This window comes from Pelodiscus sinensis, chromosome 22 (genome assembly GCF_052426305.1).
Source record: "Pelodiscus sinensis isolate ZL-2025 chromosome 22, ASM5242630v1, whole genome shotgun sequence".
Lineage (NCBI taxonomy): Eukaryota > Metazoa > Chordata > Testudines > Trionychidae > Pelodiscus > Pelodiscus sinensis.
Window position 1 is genome coordinate 8,333,229 of NC_143073.1, and position 20,946 is coordinate 8,354,174.

Genomic DNA, 20,946 nt, shown 5'->3' on the forward strand with positions numbered 1-20,946 from the left:
TGTGATTTTAACAAGTCTCCCACCACTAGCTGTTTTTCTTAACGCCTCAAGTCCTGGACTTAGAATCAGAGCCCTCATCTATACTGGAGAGTTATTTTGAAATGACCCCCCTTATTTCGAAATAATAAACGGCACATCCACACTACCAACCCCATTATTTCAAAATAACGGGCTAGTTAGTTCAAAATTTGTACTCCTGCTTTCCTTGGAGAATAACCCTAATTTCAAAATAGAAGCAGTGGCGAGTCCACACTGCTGCTATTTCGAAATAACTATTCCCCAGAGTAATTTGATGTACTCCCCGACTTACAAACACACCGACTTATGACTATCTGTACTTACGACCAACCTCCCATTAACCCCATCATAATATTTTCAAGTTGAGAACCATGTACGTCAAGTTTTTCGAACAGCGCGGGCAGCACGTTTAAGGGTATTTCCGAGTTATGACCAAATCGAGTTATGACCAGGTGTTCGGAACGTAACCCATTCGTAAGTCGGGGATGGCCTGTAATTACTCCGCAGTGTTTCCAGGGCCTCTAAGTTGAGGTAGCACATCCACAATAACGGAGACTGTGTTGGACTAATTTCAAGGATCCTCCATAGTGAGGACACGCTATTTCCATGTTATTTTGGGAGCTATTATTTTGAATTTAGTTATTTCTAAATAATTTCCTAGGATAGACATGCCCATAGAATCCTAGAACCGGAAGGGACCTCTAGAGGTCAAGTCCTGTTCTCTACCCTCATGGCAGGACCAAGCACCATCTAGGTCATCCCTGACAGGTGTCTGTCTAACCTGCTCTTAAAAATCTCCAATGATGGAGATTCTACAACCTCCCTGGGCAATTTATTCCCGTGTTTAACCACCCTGACAGTTACAAAGTTTTTCGTAATGTCCAACCTAAACCTCCCTTGCTGCAATTTAAGCCCGTTGCTTCTTCTCATCTGATGTTAAGGAGAACAATTTGTCTCCCTCCTCCTTGTCACACCCTTTTAGGCACTTGAAAGCTGTAACCATGTCCCCTCTGTCTTCTCTTTACTGATTAGACCAGGCCAGAATCTCTCATCTATGCTTAAAACTTTAAAAATCCCAAACTGAAACACACCACTGACCGACACAGCAATTCCAATTAACACCCCCCCACACACACACACACACACGCTGTGTAGACACAATCACTAGGTTGATTATGTTATTATCCAAAAATCTCATGAGTTTTAAGACAGTCTCATGAATTTTCCTGGGGCTTCAATCCTAATTTTTGAATGTCTAAGGCAAGTGAGCCTTTCACATATCAGCCCTTTCTCTGGTTTCTCCATAGCGCCCGCAGGCACGAGTGTTCGAGAGTCAAATTTGCCCAGGACCCCCGTTCCTTAAGAAAGCAGGGCTCATTTGCCTTCTACAAACTCTGCAGTGGCAACAAAAGGCCCTTTCAAACTCTTCCAGACGCAAGTCCTTCAGCTCAATTAGTCAGGCACACAGACACACAAAAAAAGCCTTCCATTCAAGCTAGTGGCTAGCTGTGGAGGACAAGGGGAAAGAATGGATCTTTCTCCAGCGCTTTCATTGGGTGTCATAACAAGCAGAAAGACCTCTTATTGGGGGATTATTGGAGATAAGAGCCCCGCTGGAGAAGCTGGCGCAAAAGCTGGGATGGCAAAAGCAGGGGGAAGGGGTGGGGGGGAGAATAAACATTTGGAAGTTAAAATTGCCAAGCTCAGGAAGAAAGAAGCTGATCACAATTCCCCCTCTCCACAACTTTTATTTGGCATCTTATTCTAGCATGATCATTAAAAAAAAATCAGGTAGGGGGGGGGGGGGGAACACTGATTCTCCACTCCTTTGTGTAAATTATTTACACAAGTGCAAAGTGAATGGAAAATGCTTCCACGTCACCATGGAAGCATTTCACGGCCATTTTGCACTAGTTCAAATGCCCACACAGGATTCAAGCCAATGGACAGTCAGGTCCCATTAACAGCCCACTCCCTTCCATTTGTTCCTGTCTGGAAGAGAAAAATAACTCCCGGTTGCTGGCGCTGATCGTGACTTTCACCGGATTTGGTGGTTTTCCTCAAGCCTCGGCCCCCTGACGACACGCGAAGTCAACAGGAGTTAAGTGCCTGAACCCCTTTGGGGATCTGAGCTTAAGTGTCTCACCCTCGTCATCAGGGAGAAAAAGTTTCGAAATATGGCCTGCAACTAGACGCTCTGAAACTAGAAAACAAATAAAGAGAGTTTGGTTTAAATCTCATTTTTGAGGCTATACACAGGATTTTGGGATGCTCACAAGGTCAATACTGGGAGTAGATCAAGAGTGACTAGTGATTTGGGATAGAGATACAGCCATGTTAGTCTGGTCTAGCTTTTTATTATATATATTATATAAAAAGACAGAACTATCTTATTTGAGCCCAATTAAAGGACCATGATGTTCTGAAAGCCAGACTCATCTGAGGTATGTGAAGTTAGGCATCAAAAGGATTTTTTCAAATCTGTCTAAATACTTTTTTTGGGGGGGGGAATGGATCGGAGGAAAGGGGGGAGAGGGAGAAGAAGAGAACAGATCATTGCTCACTTCTGTTTGCATGACCTTCGTGCAATATTCCCCTCTCCCCAACAAAGAAGAGACATTGACATGCATGAGCAGAAATCCAGCCCATGCTTCAAACCTGAATCAAAGTCTGATGGGTGGCAAGGAAGAAAGTCAAATCATGAAGCTTTTGGAGGACTAGGTATTTAGGTTCCTATTTGGAGAGGGACCATTTTTAAAGGAAAGGTGCTTTGCACAATCTGGAAATCAGGACCTTTAGAAAGTCTTAATTTGGGAAGCCCAAAATTGAGATACACACAAAAACCCAACTATGACTCACTTGGCCCCTGATTTCCACACCTGGTCCTTAATATCAGAATGAGCTCTTCTCCACAGCTACTCATGCAAATGTCAGAGACTGCTGTCCAGCTAGGCCTGGGGTAACAGTGCTGTTACCCCAAGAACACAGACCTCCAGAAAGGTTCTTCAGACCATGCAAAGGGCCTTCTAGAGGTACAAAAGCAGAGGAGGGTTTGGTAACTCTCAGCTTGAAGAACAGATGCCAAGGGGGGAATAGGGCAGAGGTCTATAAAATCATGAACTGGTGTGCAAAAAAAGTGAAAAAAGAAGAGTTATTTACTCCTTCCCATAGCACAAGAACTAGCAGGTCTGCCAAGGTAGCAGGTTTAAAACAAAAAAAAAAAAAAAGTATTTCTTCACACACTATACAGTCAACCTGTGGAACTCCTCGCCGGAGGATGCTCTGAAGGCCAAGACTATAACAGGATTCAAAAAAAGAACTAGATGAATCCATGGAGAGTAGGTCCATCAACGGCTATTAGCCAGGCTGGGCAGGGATGGTGTCCCTAACCTCTCTGTCAAAAGCTGGGAATGGATTACAGGGGATGGATCACTATGATTCCATGGGCTGTTTGCTCCCTTTGGAGTACCCGTCATTGGCCGCTGTTGGAAGACAGGACATTGCCCTAGATGGACTGTTAGTCTGACCCAGTGTGGCCATTCTTATGTTCTTAACTCCTGGATGAAGATCACAGCTAGACTTTAAGAGAAACATTCATATGGAAGTGAACGATCAGACTTTCAAAGTGCCTAATGATGCAAATAGGTGCCTAGCATGATTTACAAGAGCACCTAGGAAAGCAGGCTCCTAAATCCCACAGAAAACCAATAGGAGTTAGGAGCCCAAAGGAGGCTCCGAACCAACAGGAGGGTTGATCAGGCCTCACATGCATAATTCCATTCTAGCAAATCTCCTGCCACAGGGAGAAGCAAAATTCATGTAGAATTTGTTTTCCTAGAGATAGCCAGGAAAATTAATCCAAACTAACTAAAGGGCTGTGTCTACACTGGCCACTTATTCCAGAAAATCAGCCGCTTTTCTGGAATAATTTGCCAGCTGTCTACACTGGCCCCTTGAATTTCTGGAAAAGCACTGATGGATCACATGTAAAATCATCAGTGCTTTTCCGGAAAAACTATGCTGCTCCCGTTCGGGCAAAAGTCCTTTTCCGGAAAACTGTTCTGGAAAAGGGCCAGTGTAGACAGCAGAGATTTATTTTCCGCAAAAAAGCCCCGATCGCGAAAATGACGATTGGGGCTTTTTTGCGGAAAAGCGCGTCTAGATTGGCCACGGACGCTTTTCCGCAAAAAAGTGCTTTTCCGGAAAAGCATCCTGCCAATGTAGATGTGCTTTTCCGAAAATGCTTATAACGGAAAAGTTTTCCATTATAAGCATTTCTGGAAAATCATGCCAGTGTAGACATAGCCAAGGTGTGAATTGGAAGTGGATTAATTAAACAGCATTAAAACCCTTTTGGATGCCCTCAGTGAGAATTAACATGGCCTTAATTTGGTTTAATTTGATTCACTTTGGGGGGTTCACATAGGGGTTTAATGAAGGTTAAGTCCCTTCAAATTCACACTTGTAGTAGATTTGGATTAACTTCCTGGATCTCCCATGTAGACAGACCTTATGTCATTGTAGAAGGCCCTTCCCCAATTCCCCCCTCTCCAAACTGCATCCAAAAGAAAAGGCGACTGGAAGGAGTGGGTGAAACATAACTAAAAGATATCCTTTGTTTCCCCACCTGTAAAAATATCCCTTCCCTGGAAAGGAATTTTCCTAACTCTGGATGCCTGGGGACAGTGCTCTGTGGCCCTTTGTCCTCTTAGGGGTTTTGCTGACGCTGGTGGGGCTGCACCACCTTGTGATACACCAGCTTAGGATCTGCCCCATAAAACTCCCACTGGGGCTTGCTCCATGGAGTGCCAGCCCCAATCTGTACAGCTCACCTCCGTTCCATTCTGTCTGAAGGCATCGGATCCCTCGCTCAAGCCCCACAAGGCTGATTATCATGAAGTGCCTTGTGAGAAGAAATGTGTCTCCTGTGCTCTGCTATTTAACCCTTTGCGGCCACAGCTGCACCCTTTCTACTTCTGTTTGGACTCTCGCCGATCAGCTCTTCAGCAGGCATCCATCGAAATGGCCCCATTTAGTTCAATGGGGCTTTGCCAAGTCACACCTGGAGAGGATCTGGCCACCTCTTTGTTCTTTTGGGAAAGGACCTACCATGAGCCCTGCATGGGTCTGGAAGGAGCAGCACTCCCCACCTTCCAAGCACCCGTACAAACTTTCACCCTTCCTCCCCTCCACTCTGCAAAGGAATTGACGGCGCATTGGCCCTCTTGCACCGATGGGGCCTCGGCATCACAGAATCGGAGGATCTAAGTCGACTCCAGTGGGGGGGTCAGGTCCATTTACACATGCTAAGGACCTGGCTTTTAGGGTCAGGTCAATCTTTAGCATCACTGCATTCAGCCCAGTGGAATTACACCACAATGCGGGTGGAACGAACTTCCCAAGCAACCCTGCCAGCCGAGCTCAGGGTCAGTCAACCAGACCACTCCGAGCAGACAAAAGCATGCTTAGGATTTATAAATTAGGGCTTTCTGCAGGGATTTTGCCACTTCTTTGGGTCACAGAGTGAGTTAAGACCAGTATCCTTATAGACAGAGCCCTGCAGATCACTGCAGGCAACCGTGAGTGCGGACACAGGTCTGCACGGCTCCTTTTTGCGGATACAGAGCCAGATACCAATTTTGTATCTAGAACCCTGCAAATCTGTGGATCTCCGTGGATGCGGGTATCTGCAAACCATTTTTGCAGCTGCAGATGTAGATGCCAGTTTTTTATCTCAGGCCTCTGCTTATGGGGCCAGCTCACATAATTTCAGTGGCCACTTAAAGAATTTGCCATACATCAGCAGCGATCCGACACTGAGTGCACCCTTCCTCCTGGGAACCAGAGGGGTCTGGGATTATTCAGTCTGTCAGGAATGGGTTTGCAGTACCGCCAGTGTGAGCATGACATCTCCCACGGTCTCCCCTGCCCCATCCCTTAAATTGCCCCAAATCTTAGAAACCTTAGCGCCGTAATCACGTAGTCCTAGTCTCCCACGGAACATACGCTCCCATTTCAACACACCCAGCTATTTCTGGTCAGGCATGTGCACTAAGACTTGATTGCTAGTTATGCAAACCTCTCTTTGTACAATGCAATAGGGTCTGAGAGCGAAAATAAACTGCATGCTCATCCCATGTACGTCATCTGGCAATGCCAAGGGCTCCTAGCATAGATCCAGGCCCAGTGCTCATTTAGAATTAAACCGCGTACTCCTAGCATTGCAGCTACTAGGCCAGATTGCGATCACCGTTACAAGGCTATCGATGCCATGTAACTTCACCCGGCATGTTCACCGCTGTTGGACTCCGGTCCACTCTCTAACGAGAAGAGATGGGCTTGAATCCAAGCCACAGATCTGAAACTGCTCCCCTCCCCCAGGTGTTTGGAGGTGTTTGGACCACACACACCCAGCTCCCGCCCCAAAACCGGGCCCCTTCCAACGCTCCAGTAGCGAAATCTGCAGCTTACGTCCACCACTATTAACAATATTTCTGATTGTGCATTTCATCTTCCCCAACGGTGTTGCAAACACTAACACTTGCAACCTTCCCAGTGCAGGGGTAGAACAGTGACACTCCCGTCTGCCAAAGAGAGGTGGTGAGGAGGGGGAAGGAAACGAAGCAGGGAAAGTTAGAACTCCAGGTCATAAGTTACGTTCTCATTCACTTCCAGGCCCCTTGACGCTGCAGGACGATCGTGTAAATGAGAATCAGGTCCTGCCTATTATGGGTGGCTCGCGGATGCACATTTCTGCCATCCAGCGCTCTTCAAGGCACCCAGCTAGAGCTGATGCTGTCATATGAGCCTAGGCCAGCAAAATCTTCCCTTGATTTGCTTGGGTGCGCAGGGAGGATGGGGACACATCTTCCAGCCTGCTGACGGATACCGAATACCCTAGAGCAAGCTCCGCGTCTCCCCCATCACATCTAATCACCGCCTGCTGCATCGGAGCGACCTTTCTAGTGGACGGCCGTCTCTTCGGTCTAACCTAAGAGCTAATGGGTCCACTTCAGGCCACTGGCAGCGTGACTTTAATTGGCTGCCCCCCCAGGGGGCCAAAAGTCCAATCTGGTCCCCTTGCAAGCTGTCCAACACCTCCCACAAACTCAGGGAATGGTTTGAAGCAGCCCTCCCCCCCCCCCCCCCCACCCTCCTTTCCCCCCCACACAATTATTTTCCTCAAAAACGGCAGCATAGGGCAGCTGAATTCCACCGAATAGAGCTAGGAGGGCCCTTCAGGGACATGGGGTCTAAGGCGGCCATCACACCACCAGGGAAAACGGGACCAGAACCACACAGCACCCCTCAAGGAGCGTGGGATCCCAAAGCAGTCTAAAGAACCCACTACTGCCACTAACCCTGAGCGGTGACATTCCTTGTCAGCTTCTCCCCTACCAACGCTTAGTGCCGGCAGCAAGAGAGGCTGCAAGGCCTACTTGAGCCAGTCACATGATTTATTCAAAGGCTTTAGCTACCCGGGAGCTCACGGGGTTATTCATCGTGTCCCACATGCGCCCGTTCCCACAAACTCTGCCACTGGCTGGAAATGAAAGCACGGGCCTGAGCTAATGCGTATGGCAGCTTAGCTCTCCCACTCGGCCAGTTTATCATAATCCAGACATAAAAATCACTCCCTTGAAAACACTGAAGCCCCGATTGTTTGAAGAGGGAAGATTGTGTTCTCTGCACAAAGACGATCCCCCCCCCCTTTCCATTCATCATTCCTCCCCTCCCACTCCTGTTTCAACAGCTGGGGGTTTTAATAAGCATTTTGTCCTCCGATAGCACAAATATAAGGAATCCGCTCTCTTTCCCATGGCTCAACGGGTCCCACCAAACCCAGGAAACTGAAGTGATAGAATCATTCCACAGATCCACATTATATCGGACCTGCTGCCTTTAAGCAACTCACAGGAATTCCTTCTTAGGAGTGAAGACAGTCTTTTGGTTAAGATCTGGAAGTGGCTTTGCAAGATCTGGGTTCAATTTCCAGCTCTGCTACTGACTCTGTCTGACCCTGGCCAAGTCACTTAGGGTACGTCTACACAGCAACATTATTTCGAAATCACTTAGCCCGCGTCTACACAGCAGGCAGTTATTTTGAAATAATGTCGAAATGCTGTCAAGCTGGAGGACTTCTTACTCCAATTCTTGTAACCCCCTCTGTACGAGCAGTAAGGGAAGTCGGAGGAAGAGTGCTCTATTTCGAAATACACAGTATGTAGTTGCTCTGAGTTTCGAAATAAGCGACGCAATTGATGTGGCTCAATTTTTCATCACTTATTTCGAGTTCAGCCCTGCTGTGTAGATGCACCCTTCAAGAACGTGAAGGAGACTCTAGTTTACTCACATTTTAGAGAGGTCTACACTACAAGGAAACAACTCATGGCAGCGAGTTGTTACCCACACACCTAGGTTATGTCTACACTCGCGGCTTCTTGCGCGAGTAATATGCAAATGAGGCTAAGCGTGGAATATTGCCGAGCCTCATTTGCATACCTAATGAGCCACCATTTTTTTTCAGAAGAGGCTCTTGCGCAAGAAGGAGCATCTACACTGCCCCTTCTTGGGCAAGAAAAACCCTCTTGCTCAATGCCGTTACACCTATTACTTTTCTGGAAGAACGGCCTTGCGCAAGAGGGTCTTTCTTGCGCAAGAAGGGGCAGTGTAGATGCTCCTTCTTGGGCAAGAGCCTCTTCTGAAAAAAATGGTGGCTCATTATGTATGCAAATGAGGCTCAGCAATATTCCATGCTTAGCCTCATTTGCATATTACTCGCGCAAGAAGCCGCGAGTGTAGACATAGCCCTAGTGTGGTTGACTCTCTAATGCAGTATCACCTAGACCACAGCAACAGATAAGAACAAGAGACCTCTACAGCATGGGCTGAGAGCCAGGCAGCTTTTAGCTCAGAGGATTGAGTCTCCTGTACTAAGCTCCAGAGGTCCCAAGTTACACTCCCTCTACTGGGCTACCTGCTATCTTTCTACTCAGTGAACCTGGGCTCTAAAACTCACTACCACACCCATGGCTTTAGTGGCATCACAGAGTTTTACTTAGGTCCCGATCCAGGATGTGCTTAACTGTACACTCTGCAGCCACCAATCAACTCCTTTTCAGGAGTGCACTGAAGCACAGATTTAAATTTAGACAGCTGCTGATAGTCCCATTGCCTTCCACTGGACTTCAACCCCAGCTTAAAATCCAGGGCCACCCTGTGCAGTGCTGGATTGGGAAGTACGAAGCCCCCAAATCATGGAGGAACTGCAACTTAAATGGCCATCTGCCTAACTCAACAGGATCAATTTCAACAGGAGGCTTCCAGGGGCTACTCTAATACAAATGACTGCTGGTGTCTAGATCCAACAGTTTTGGGGGGACCCAAATCTTTTCTGCGCAAACTACAAACAAAGCTCTTACCATCAGGTTTCTGTGATGAACTAGGTCATTAAAAAGAAAGCAAAAGGGAGCTAAATCAAACATGTCTGTTGCATTAAATAAAGATTGCTTACCTATCTGTCCCACAGCATCTTGGAATCCTCAAATGAAACGATTGAATTCTCTTCTTTTTTTTTTTAATCTAAATTTAAACTTTTCACCATCACTGCTCTGATTAAACAGATCTTTAAAATATCAGTAATTATCTAGGAGCAAATTCTCATTGACAGAAAAGCCCCTTTCCATCCTTCTAGCTGCGCAAAGGGGCCTGAAAGTAAATAAGTGGAGTTTATACCCATTTAAAAGCCCCTTTAAGCCGGCATGGTCACATAAAGGGACCTTGGTATAAATACGAAGCAGGACTTTATAGGCACGAAAGGCCAAGATTTTAAAAAGATGATCAATGATTCTGCTGAAACCCAGCTTGGGATGTCTTAAAGGGGCCTGATTTCTTTTCCAGTCCCACTCCTCAAATTTCATCCTGTCCTCTGAAAATCAGGATCTTGTAAGGCATGTCAAATTGGGAACCCCTCCCTCCACACCAAAAAAAAGTCCCTGTTTGCAAGAGTTGGTCACTGGTTCTAATTCTATCCTCATTGTTCAACTCCATTGAAATCAGTGATAGAATCCTAGAACTGGAAGAGACCTCAAGAGGTTATCAAGTCCAGTCCCCTGCCTCACGGCAGGACCAAGCACCAAGGATGTGATGTTGCACAGGGTAAAAGTTCCCATACAACAGCCCATGAGCTCCCAATGAGTCAGCCACAACAGAGAAGCTAAGCATGGAATAAACTTGACCTTGTTGGACCGACAGCTTAGAAAAAATATCACATGCAGACCCAAACCTTTTCACAAGAGATAGGGTATCAGATAAGGATTCTAGCCAATTTCAAATTTGGATCATAATAAAAAGCTTGTTTTCACATGGTACCTTCCATCCCAGACTCATTTTACAACCAAACAGCACATATATGAAATGCAATTACCTGGCCCACAGTACAACAGCAGAAGGATGATGATGTTTTTGACTAAGGACCAAGTTTATTCTATTGTATCCACGGACACATCTTTACTCTGGAAAATGGGGTACACAAACAAAAAAAATGGCAGAAAGTGTCTGTTTTCCTCAAAGATCAATTGCTCACCCAAAAAACCGAAAACAAACAAAACAGTGTCTAAGAGTATGGGACCAAAATCTTTCTATATCCAGTTGCCAGAAACCAAAATAATTCTGTGTTTTTCAATGAACAGTTAACAATTGCCATTGAAAATGTGGTTGAAAGTGAAAATATTTTCAGAATTGTCAAAGTTTCTGAGGCTGGGGAGGAGGAGTTGAAGAAGGAACATTTTTGACCAACTCCATTCTTATGGATCTTTATTTTTGATGCAGAACAAATAGGCTTTAGGTTTTAAGGCCACAAACTACGGAGTGTATAACTGAGACGTACGAAGGAGAAGTCAGTAATGTGAGAATCTCAACGTAGGATTCCTGCTGACCATTAAAACACATCATTGTGTTCAACTGCTTTCCCCCTTACGTAATTCCACTTGCATCTAAATACATAGTGCCTTTGCTAGTCTGTGCCTCATCTTAGTACTGTTGGGCAGTGTTATCATTAATGCACAGTGACTGCAATAATTCCACCCCAGAAGTGGCTGCATTTCAGTGGTAGGGCCTAATATGCAGACATTCTGAGACCCTTTACTCCACTCCAGCACTGTAAAGTGGTCTCAAAGCACGTGTGAATTACGGCAACACTCCCTTTCAGACCCCTTTGTATGGCCAAAGAAATGATGGGGGATGGGGGGCTTACTGTAAAGGAGACCTTGACCTGTAATATTTTGCACCTTCTTTGTGTGAGCATAAAAGGTGCAGGGTGATAGTGAAATGAAGCCCGCTGGCTGTAAACTTCGGGGAGGGGGGGGGGGAGGAAGGCGTGTCTTCCAGATGAAACTCACTCTGTATAAGAGTAAAGGATTATTATTATATGGGGCATCTCCTCCCAAAGTGCTTCACCTGCAGACTGAAGAAGAATACAGTATTGCCATTTCTTTTTCCATAAATAAATAGCCACCTCCCTCTCAAGCATGGAACAGAACACAGAGAGAGCTAATCTCTCCTCGAGATATGCAGGCATCACTCCTGGGAACGTCAACGGGAATTGTGCCTGCCTAAGGAAAACAGAACAGACATGCTGAGTGTTTACCAGTCAAATCAGAACATCCAGGCAAGCTTAAACAGCAGCGTGTAAGCTGCAATTTGGATCAATGTCATGCCAATACCTTGAGATTTCTTATTGCAACTGGCTTGGCTGAAGTACACACTGGGGAAGCAGGTGAGAAGTTGGCACTGTTTGCCAGACCTGTATTGCTACGGTTCCGATTTCAGCCATTAGAAATGGGCAAATCTGGAACGGGGTAGCTAAGGCAACACTTAGCGATGTCCAGACATTGCAGGCAATAAGGGAGATCATCCACCCATCCTTCCTTCCTTCTCCAATCAGCTCCCCTTAGATGTTCTACACTAGACTGCACCTGAGACGCATGAGTCTCTTAAGACAATGCCATCACTATGGTGTATTGCCAAGTGCTTAGGAAGAAAATTCGACTCTCAGGAAGAAAATTCTGGCTCCGTCTTATTAGCAAAGGCTTGGAGGAAAGGGACAAACACCACCCCGAATTCACAACCTGAAATCTTGCTTGTGAGGCATCAGTTGGACGGATTCTCATTTAGACAGCGATCCCTTTACACCACGCTACCAGCATAAAGCGACCTTTAAACTGGGTGAATATTTACTCTGGATTTAAGGCTCCTTTGCCTTACAAGAATGACAACAGGCCATTCTTGTAAGCCGAATGCTGGCGCGGCCGCTCAGGACACATTCCGGTCCCGCCCAGCTGATTAGCAGAGCCGCCCACAGCTTGGTGTTTGTTTCTGCTGGTGGTGCACATGCGCCTTGGTGCATGTACAAAAAATTATTCCGAGCATGAATGGAAAAAGATTAGACGGAACATTGGGGGAGGGGCTCATCAGTGAGCGCTCATTATCTACATAGGCTCCAGCTCATCACTGCTTTACGTACTGCACCTGGCTCCTTTGTCTAAAGGGGTTTTAAGGAAGGTGTACATCTATGCCCACTTCCGGGCCCCTTCCCAGCGCTGGAGTATAAAGGAAAATCAGGGCCAAAGGGGCCCATTCATGTAAGCCAGACAACAGCACTTTGCCCCCAACACCCTTCCTCCTGATTGTTTATTATGAGCAATTAAAATTTCAGCCTTTCTAAATCGTTCCCCCTCCCCCCCCCCCCCCCCCACTACAAAAAATAAAAAACGAACCTCAGGAATCAAATGAATGCCTGGTATAACTCCACTGACTTCAGTGGTATAACAGCAAGGGAGGAATTTTATCCCCGAGATCAGCTACCTCTGGCTAAATTATTCATTGTGAATTAAATCTTCCTCGATTTCTGATAATGTCTTTGCTATTCCCAGGCAGTTTACACCAACAAATTACAGCCTATGGGGTCTCCCCTCCATTACTGACAGCATGTGATTGGTCGCCTAACAAAATTAACACCGTATTGTTCCTGGTCCTTGATTGGATGACAGATTTCTTTTTAAATGGAGAGTAACCAATGGCAGGTCACCAGTCACCAACAACCAATCCTTTTGTTCATGCACAAGCCCCCTCATTTCTATGTGACTAGGGGCATTTACTCTACCAACGGCCATGCCTCCAGGGTTCATATGAACGAATGTATTCACCCAAGTGCTTGTGCATAGCAAATGTGTACATATGAGCAGACGTGCTGAATTCCAAGATGTGTCTTGCAAACGCTCCCCACTCTTCACCCACAGTCTTCAGACATCTTTACGCCCAACTGTTTCCCCAATGCCACCCTCTTAATGAGTCTGCTCTTTTGGGGGGAAAAGGATGCAGTTCTGGTAAAGCCTTGGATTGGGACTCAAGAGATGGTGGGCAAACTAAATGACTCTATTGAAGTCCCTGGTATAACTCCCACCAACCTCAATGTGGCTGGGATTTTGACTCTGAGTTTCCAGCTGTGCCACAGACTCGCTGCATGACATAGCCTAGTCACTTTGGGTCTGATCTGAACTCAATGGGAGTCATTCCACTGACTTCAGTGATCCCTATGCCTTACCTGACCTGATTCACTGTCATCTTGCATTGTCACTTAGTCTAGCCCCCAGTGGATGTGCAAATGCTACCAGACCAGACCAACACCACTTTGCCCCAGTGCAAGGAATGGCACAAGGAGATGTACAACAGAGAATCAGGCTACTGACAAATTGGAGTTTTATAAACCTCCCTACATCACAGGAAAACTGGGAAAATAGATTCATCGATACAGGATAGTTGCTCAGATACTCATGTGACTGTGACAATAAACTGGATCCACCTGGTCATCTCTAGCCTGATTCTGGCCTGCATATTTATACCTGCCTCTGGAAATTTCCACTACATGCATCTGATGAAGTGGGTCTTTGCCCACGAAAGCTTATGCTCTAACACTTCGGTTAGTCTATAAGGTGCCACAGGACTCCTCGCTGCTGTGACAATATAAATACCTAAATAGATGGATGGCAAAATAGCTAAGGGAGATTCCTCTTAGTGCAGGCATGTCAAACAGGCCTCTGCAGGGCCGGATGCAGCCCAATTAAAAATTTTTGCGGACCGCCACTATATTTTTATAAAAGAATAAAGTGCAGCCCGCTGGCTGCTCGGAGCTCACGGCAGGCCAGGCTGCTCGGTGCTCCAGCGACTGATCACGGCCGGCCAGGCTGCTCTGCGCACAGCACTCAGTGCGCCTGAGGAAGAAATGTGTGGTGGCAACTCCGGGACGCAGGCATTAGGTTGAGGGGTGCGGGTAGCGCTGGGAGTGCCTGGTTCTGAGGGAGGAGGGAAGCATTAGGTTAAGAGGCCTGGGGGGTGCCTGGCTCTGGGGGAGGCATTAGGTTAGAGTGGGGGTATGGCAGTGCCTGGCTCCAGGGGACAGAAGGAGGATATTTTGTTATCATTTTGGTTTATATTTATTTATTCTCAAATTAAAAAAAAAGTCACAAAATATATATTCATTTTATATCAATAAATGTCAATTATGTTTATGCAAAATCTCAAACTTACGAAGTATCTGAAATTTTCACAGAAGCCTGTTCTATTTGATTAACCATGATCTATACTTGTTTTTATTTCAACAAAACAAGTTATGCATCATATAAAAAAATTAAAAGTACCTTAAATTTATATTTAAATTAAAAATTATTGTTCTGGGCAAATAATTTTACACATCAAATTATTGTATTGTATTAAAACAAGGCCTGAAAAATTATAAAATATAACTAAAACATCTATAATAATTATGATTTTCCAATAGAAGTACATTTTCTTTGGTGGCCCTGAAAGCTATCAGTTTGTTTGTGCGGCCCTCAGTAGGCTTCGAGTTTACCTGCTAAGACAGGCATGTCAGATTGCAAATAGATAGTATGCATGTGTTGAATTCTTGTGAGTTACCAGGATGTGACCAAGGAGGAAAAAAAAAATCTTGTTTGGAATCATCATATAAAAGCAGTGCATTATAAATGATTTGTCCTAAGATTTACATCAACAGCCAGGATAAGGTATTTCAATGCTGGTTTTTCCTGCTCTTTTTTAAAAGTTTCTGATGAACTCAGTCCACACAGGACAGAAATGAACAGGTCCAGCAAAGTTCAAGAGCGAATTCTTATTACACTCATTGCAGGAGAGAACTCACAGGAAGTTGCAATGTTACAAAGCATTCTTTTCCAAAATTACCTCCAGTGACATCATTGAAATTTAATTCTGACTTTTTAATTCATTGATTATTAAATCTGTGTCTTGGAACATAGTCTTGAGTTGTTGGGGTTTAAGCCTTGAGTTGTTGGGGTTTTTTAAGCCATTACTGGACTTTTGAGCTCTTTGAAATGCCATCAAGATCACTTTCCAAATAGTTTGTCATATTTTGCTGATGACGTCTAGGTCAACCAGTCAGGGCACAGTTAGTCCAAATCTTTGACTCAAAATTCCCATTCAAGGTAAAGTAGATAGAATTTGAGAAAACGTATCTAGAGCAAGTTGGGAGGAAATCCAAAAAAGGGGGCAAAGATCGAAGTGAATTTGAAGTGAGAGGGGAAGAATTATGCACAATTCAGTAAAATCCCATTCATAAAGATTCACCCAGAACATAGATTTATTTTTGTTTTAAATTTCCAAATTTGGACACTTGAATCCTTTAAAATAAATGTGAATTTTTAAAAAATATTTGTGCAGCTATATTGCAAGAAAAATATAGAAAATTAATAAAACCATTTTCCAAATCATTGTACCACTTTTTCCTCATCCTGATCAATGATATATGATAGGGAACAAATTTTTTTTTAAATGTATATAACGGGATGGGAGTGGGAAAAAAAAGCAAGGGCCCATATTTTCAATGCAACCACTGATTAATTCTATGCTATACTGTTGCCACTTCGCTATGTACACTGCAATACTCAGGCCCGTAGATAAGTAAGGTTAAGTATATATAAGTAAGTATTTTTAAAAGACAACCCATCACAACCATCTATATTTTTATGCATTCCTTGGAGTGATCTGATTGGTTATGCAACTACAGTGTACCTTTCTCTATTGTTAGTGTGCTGATTTTGACCAATTCATCATTTATTAGAAGTTTTGCTTGTGCAATTCAATTATAGGAAACTAGATTCACTTAAGACAAGTGTTTTCTTGTTCCATGCATTGAACCAAATTACTTCTTTAAATTCTATGATGCAAATAGGTTCTTAAAAAAAAAAAAAAAAAAAAAAAAAAAAAAGCCTACCTCAGGTTTTATTCCAGTTTCAAAAAGGTGACTTTCCTTTTCTTTCTCCTCTCTTTTCCTTTCTCTTTCTTCTTTCTTTTCTCCCCCTCCTCTTCCTTTCAGAGGCTTTATTTCTTCTCCACATCCTCCTCAGGCGTGTAATGGGGTTATTTTTACTTTCGGTTATCTAGCTTTATGAAGAATTGACACCACTCATACAGCTAGATAACCAAAGATAACAACCAACCCCTGAAGTCTACCGCAACAGCCGCAAAGCAAAAACAAAAAGCACCTTCTTTTTCTCCAGTAGGTTTCAGTGGCACATGTCTTTTTAGAAGGAAGAGGAAATAAATAAAAAGATGCAAATATTAATAATAGGAACCAAAGCATGGGCGCATCAATGCATTGGGGACCCTGATCCTGTAACTAATTGAAGTCAATGGCAAAACTCCCATTGATTGCAATGGGACAGGATAAGGCCAAGTAAAACACATTTTTTAAGCAAAAGTGCCGTGATTAGGATATCCACACAAAAGATTTAATTCTCAACTGGCTGCAGATTATTTTTTTATTCACTTCAACCGAGATAAAGTAACAATGTTAGGGTGGAGAATTAAAACCTTTCATAGACATTTTTACTGGACCAAGCTTGAACAAATTGGCAAAACTTAAAAAAAAAACAAGGCTCTGACATAGGTCCTAACTGTATCGATGCCTATAGCATTAGGTAAGTACAGAACACGGTCATGATTGCATTTCAAGAATGCGGGGGGGGGGGGGGTAGGAGGAAAAGGACTTGAAAGGGGAAAGCATCAGAGGATGCAATTTTTTTCCAAAGAGAAACAATGTCTAATAGAATAGGAGACGGGAGGATTGCAAATACAGAAGAAATGGGAGTGGGGAAGAGAAAATAGTCAAGCAGGCTCAGAATCAGCCTGCACGCACAAACACACACCTCAGCCCATTCTCGCTGAAATCCCCTCTTAAAAGCAGCTACTCCCTCCTAGGCTAAAAAAAAAAAAGGCACTTACATAGGAGGGGGTGAGAAATAGCCGATTTCCTTGAAAACGCCGCGGGTTCTCCTCCTCCTTCTGCAATAGGGGCTCCTTGTACCAGGCGGCCTGGCCTCTGCTCCCCCAAAATGCCCCCCCCCCCAGGATAGACTAGGAGGGCAAAGGCAACCCCCTCCAAATTTCCCCCAGCGGCTCCTGATGCGAGCAAGGAGAGCCCGACACATGCTCTGAGCTACTCTGCGCTCGCCGCCCGGTTTTGCTCCTTTTCCAACCCTCCTCCCCACCCAACTCTGCCTGCAGCCTCTGCACCGGGAGGGGGAGGGAGGAGAAGGGATGGGAGACGCACTTTTCATTCATTCTTTCACTCGCCCTTCCCTCGTCGCTGCTCCTGATTGGCTCGGGCCGGCCTGACGTCACCCGCCCTGGCTCCAACCACTTTGCGGCTCCCGTCCGTTCATCAATGAGCGGAGCAAAACTGGCAAGAGGAAGTAGAAGCCTGCACAGACCCACACACCCTTGCTCGGAGCCCATCGCGTTCCCCTGAGCAGCGGATTAAAATTGGCCAAAAACCGAGTTCCACATGCACATGAAAATACAAGCAACCCCGGTGGCTTTTTCTCTGTACATCAAACCCTTTTAATTGCCCGAATTGTATTTGGATTTATCACTAATTGTGGTCGATAAGGTTAGCATAGAAGGCATCTAAGACTGATTGTGCAATAACACATATATATATAAAGGAGTATGCACACACGTAGACTCATGTATCTATATCTGCATACCTATTCCTAGCTATCTATCCTTCATACACCTACCTCTAACTCTCTCTCCACCCACTCCATGTAATCTATTTATCTATCGCCATTCACCCCATCTATCTATCTATCTATCTATCTATCTATCTCCGTCTTCTTTCACAACAACAGTATTTTGTAAAGCTCCCATTTCTTCACAATTAATGAGGTTCCATGAAGCCAGATCCATCTTTTGTTTTCTTGCATGCATTGTCAGTGAGCTGCTGTGAGTTTCTCATTAGCTAATGGGAGCTGATGATTTTACTCGGACATTAGATCAAATCGGATTGGAATCGTTTGTTAATTGTAACCGGTAGGGCTGCTACCTAGTTATCCTTTTATTTGCTGTTCTGAAATACTGGCATATGACAGCAGGGTTAATACAGTGATCTTTTCCTTTAAACTAAAACTGGAAATAAAATAACATTCAAGTAAATCACTTTGCCCTGCAATTCTTTATGGAGACTTGGGTCGGGATTCATTTCGTTTCACACCAGATTAGGTTTAAAAAAATAATACTCTGGTTTTACCTTCTCCTGAACACAACCTGATCTAACCAACTTTTCTCAGCACCAAAAGACAGATTAGAACTGCAAGCGCCTCTGCCTTGCAACTCAACAAAGCAATCTGCTGCCGAAGATTCTCCTACAAGGGCTTTTCACGCACATCTGACCCAGCGAGCCAATCGCCAGCCGGATTGTTATTTATCAGCTTGCCTATTATTTTAATTTTGATGCGCAGGCCTGCCATTTCTTTTTCCCCGCTCCCCAAATCCCTACCTTCTACCCCATTGCAGAGTGAATTCGGTTTCATTCCGCCTCGACTCTGATTCGTTTCTGGGTGTCTGCAGCCTGCTTTCCATCTCAAGGCCTTATTCTGCGTCTATTGAAATGACTAGAAACCTGCGCATGTCACAAGCCTTCTGAGGAGTTTGCCCGTGAAGCTAGAGTAGAGACACCTACCTAAGAACGGATTGTAGCAGACTGACGACAGTTTAAGTGTGTGTTTGTCTGTGTGATCGGATAGATAGTTTAAGTGTGTGTTTGTGTGAGAGAGAAAGAAAGAGAAAAGAAAAGAAAACCCGTGTGTTTTGACTCATGTCTATTTGCAAATATTATCTTTCCTTCTTTAAATCCTATTCGATTCGGGATTGGATATTTACGAAGGTTCGGCTTTTCCCTAGCTCTATTTTAATATTCCCCACCTACGCCGCTTTGCCCATTTCTTCGGAGTTGTCAGATCCGGATTCACACCGCTTTCCCTTAGGTTAAGCCTACGCGTGCACTGGAGTGTACTCGCCTGGCTAACCTCCATTGCTACGTGCGACCTTTGGGGCGGGCACATGAGGGGTCTTAAGCCTTATTCTATACGGGAACAGTGTGTCTAGTAGATACACTGTTCCCTTAAAGCGGACTCAATTTGCCCTTCGAATTCTCCCTCATTTTCTTTGCAACGCACCTTTTTGGCTCACCTTTGTACCCACGGGCGCAATGCAATTAAGAACAGAGGTTTTTCCTCCCTGTGACAGGCAGCCCAAACATTACAATGGCGATCCTCTCTTTGGGGGAAAAAATAACAAGGGTTTGTGTTGCCTGCTGCGAAAGAGATTTGGACCAAATTAATCCCGTCTGGGCAATTACAATGCAGTAACTGACCACAAAGCGCTTTCTGGTCCATACTAAAGATGGGAAAAAAATCTTTCGGGGAAGGTGTATTTATTCAGAGTCTTATTTTTTTGTCTTTGAAGTGATCAAGGTGCAATCCTCGCCCGAGGAGGAGAATTGCTGGGGCTCTGTGTGTGTGTCTGTGTGTGTTGTGCGTGTGTTTTCAAATCCTCTTTAAATGACAGAGAACCTTTTTTCGCCAAACTAAGCCCGGAGAATTTTTTGACACCAGATTCCTGCGTGAAAATACTTCTGGATTAATGGTATGAAAGAATTTCCCACCGGCTTCAATTTTTGTTGCTTCCTTAAATGTACAAAATTCCTTCCAGGTTATTTTATGCTGGTCTCGTCCCCCCGTCCCCCCCCCCCCACTTCCCCTCCGCTAAAGCTTTTCAACGGAATGTTTTTGCCATTCTTCTACCAATTTAAACAGGGGTTTGGGGAATGGGGGGGGGGGCGGGAATCTGAGCCCGAAGGAAACCTACACATTTTTCCATACAGGGCTTATATGGAACTATTTCCAAGTATTCAAGAACAAACCCCTTTGAGGTTATCAAACGTTTGCTCGACACACCGTTAGCCACACTTGAATTGTTTCCATTTTCACTTTTTCTGTCGTGCGTAGGATGGCTAACGCCTTACATTTTAGATGCAATAGTATTGCTATCCCATTGGCTGCTCTATTGTCCTCACGAGTCTATACTCTCCAGCTTTTTCCTTCACCATACTCTTCACAGTTCATGGTAATCTCAGGAAAGAGTGAAATTTGAGAGAGAGAGAGAGAGAGAGAGAGAGAGAGAGAGAGAGAGAGAGTTCTGTTTATTGGACCAACTTTAGGAGGTGAAAGAGAACAGAAGCTTTTTCAGATCTAATAAACCATCTTGTTAGTCTTTAAAGTGCTACATTGTCCTGCATTTTGCTTCAGCTACCCCAGACTAACACGGCTACATTTCTATCACTATTGGGCAAATCTGACAGCGCAGCTTTTCGGAATCAGCCCCCGGATGTATGCTCCTTGAAAATCCGGCATTTTTCCTAATGAAAAGAGTTTGCTACCTAATCTATCTCCACGTGCCCACCTGTTCAAATGCCAGAAGAGGGCCCTTGCATCCGGCTAGGGGTTTAGAAAGAAGGTTGTGTTGGGTATTGTTGTTTACAGGATAAAATCTGGTATA

General features: G+C 44.7%; 1 long non-coding RNA gene across 2 annotated transcripts in view; it reads right to left on the bottom strand.

The window, feature by feature from the left end:
• Nucleotides 1-20,946, bottom strand: part of LOC102462559 (uncharacterized) — a 74,173-nt gene that overhangs the window by 46,424 nt on the left and 6,803 nt on the right. The window contains exon 1 of one of the 2 annotated variants that reach the window (XR_012897456.2): nt 16,322-16,458. The exons of the other annotated variant lie outside the window; for it this stretch is intronic. This is a non-coding gene — a long non-coding RNA (uncharacterized LOC102462559). Of the gene's footprint in view, nt 1-16,321; nt 16,459-20,946 lie in introns of those variants that run through there. 2 annotated transcript variants of the gene reach the window in all.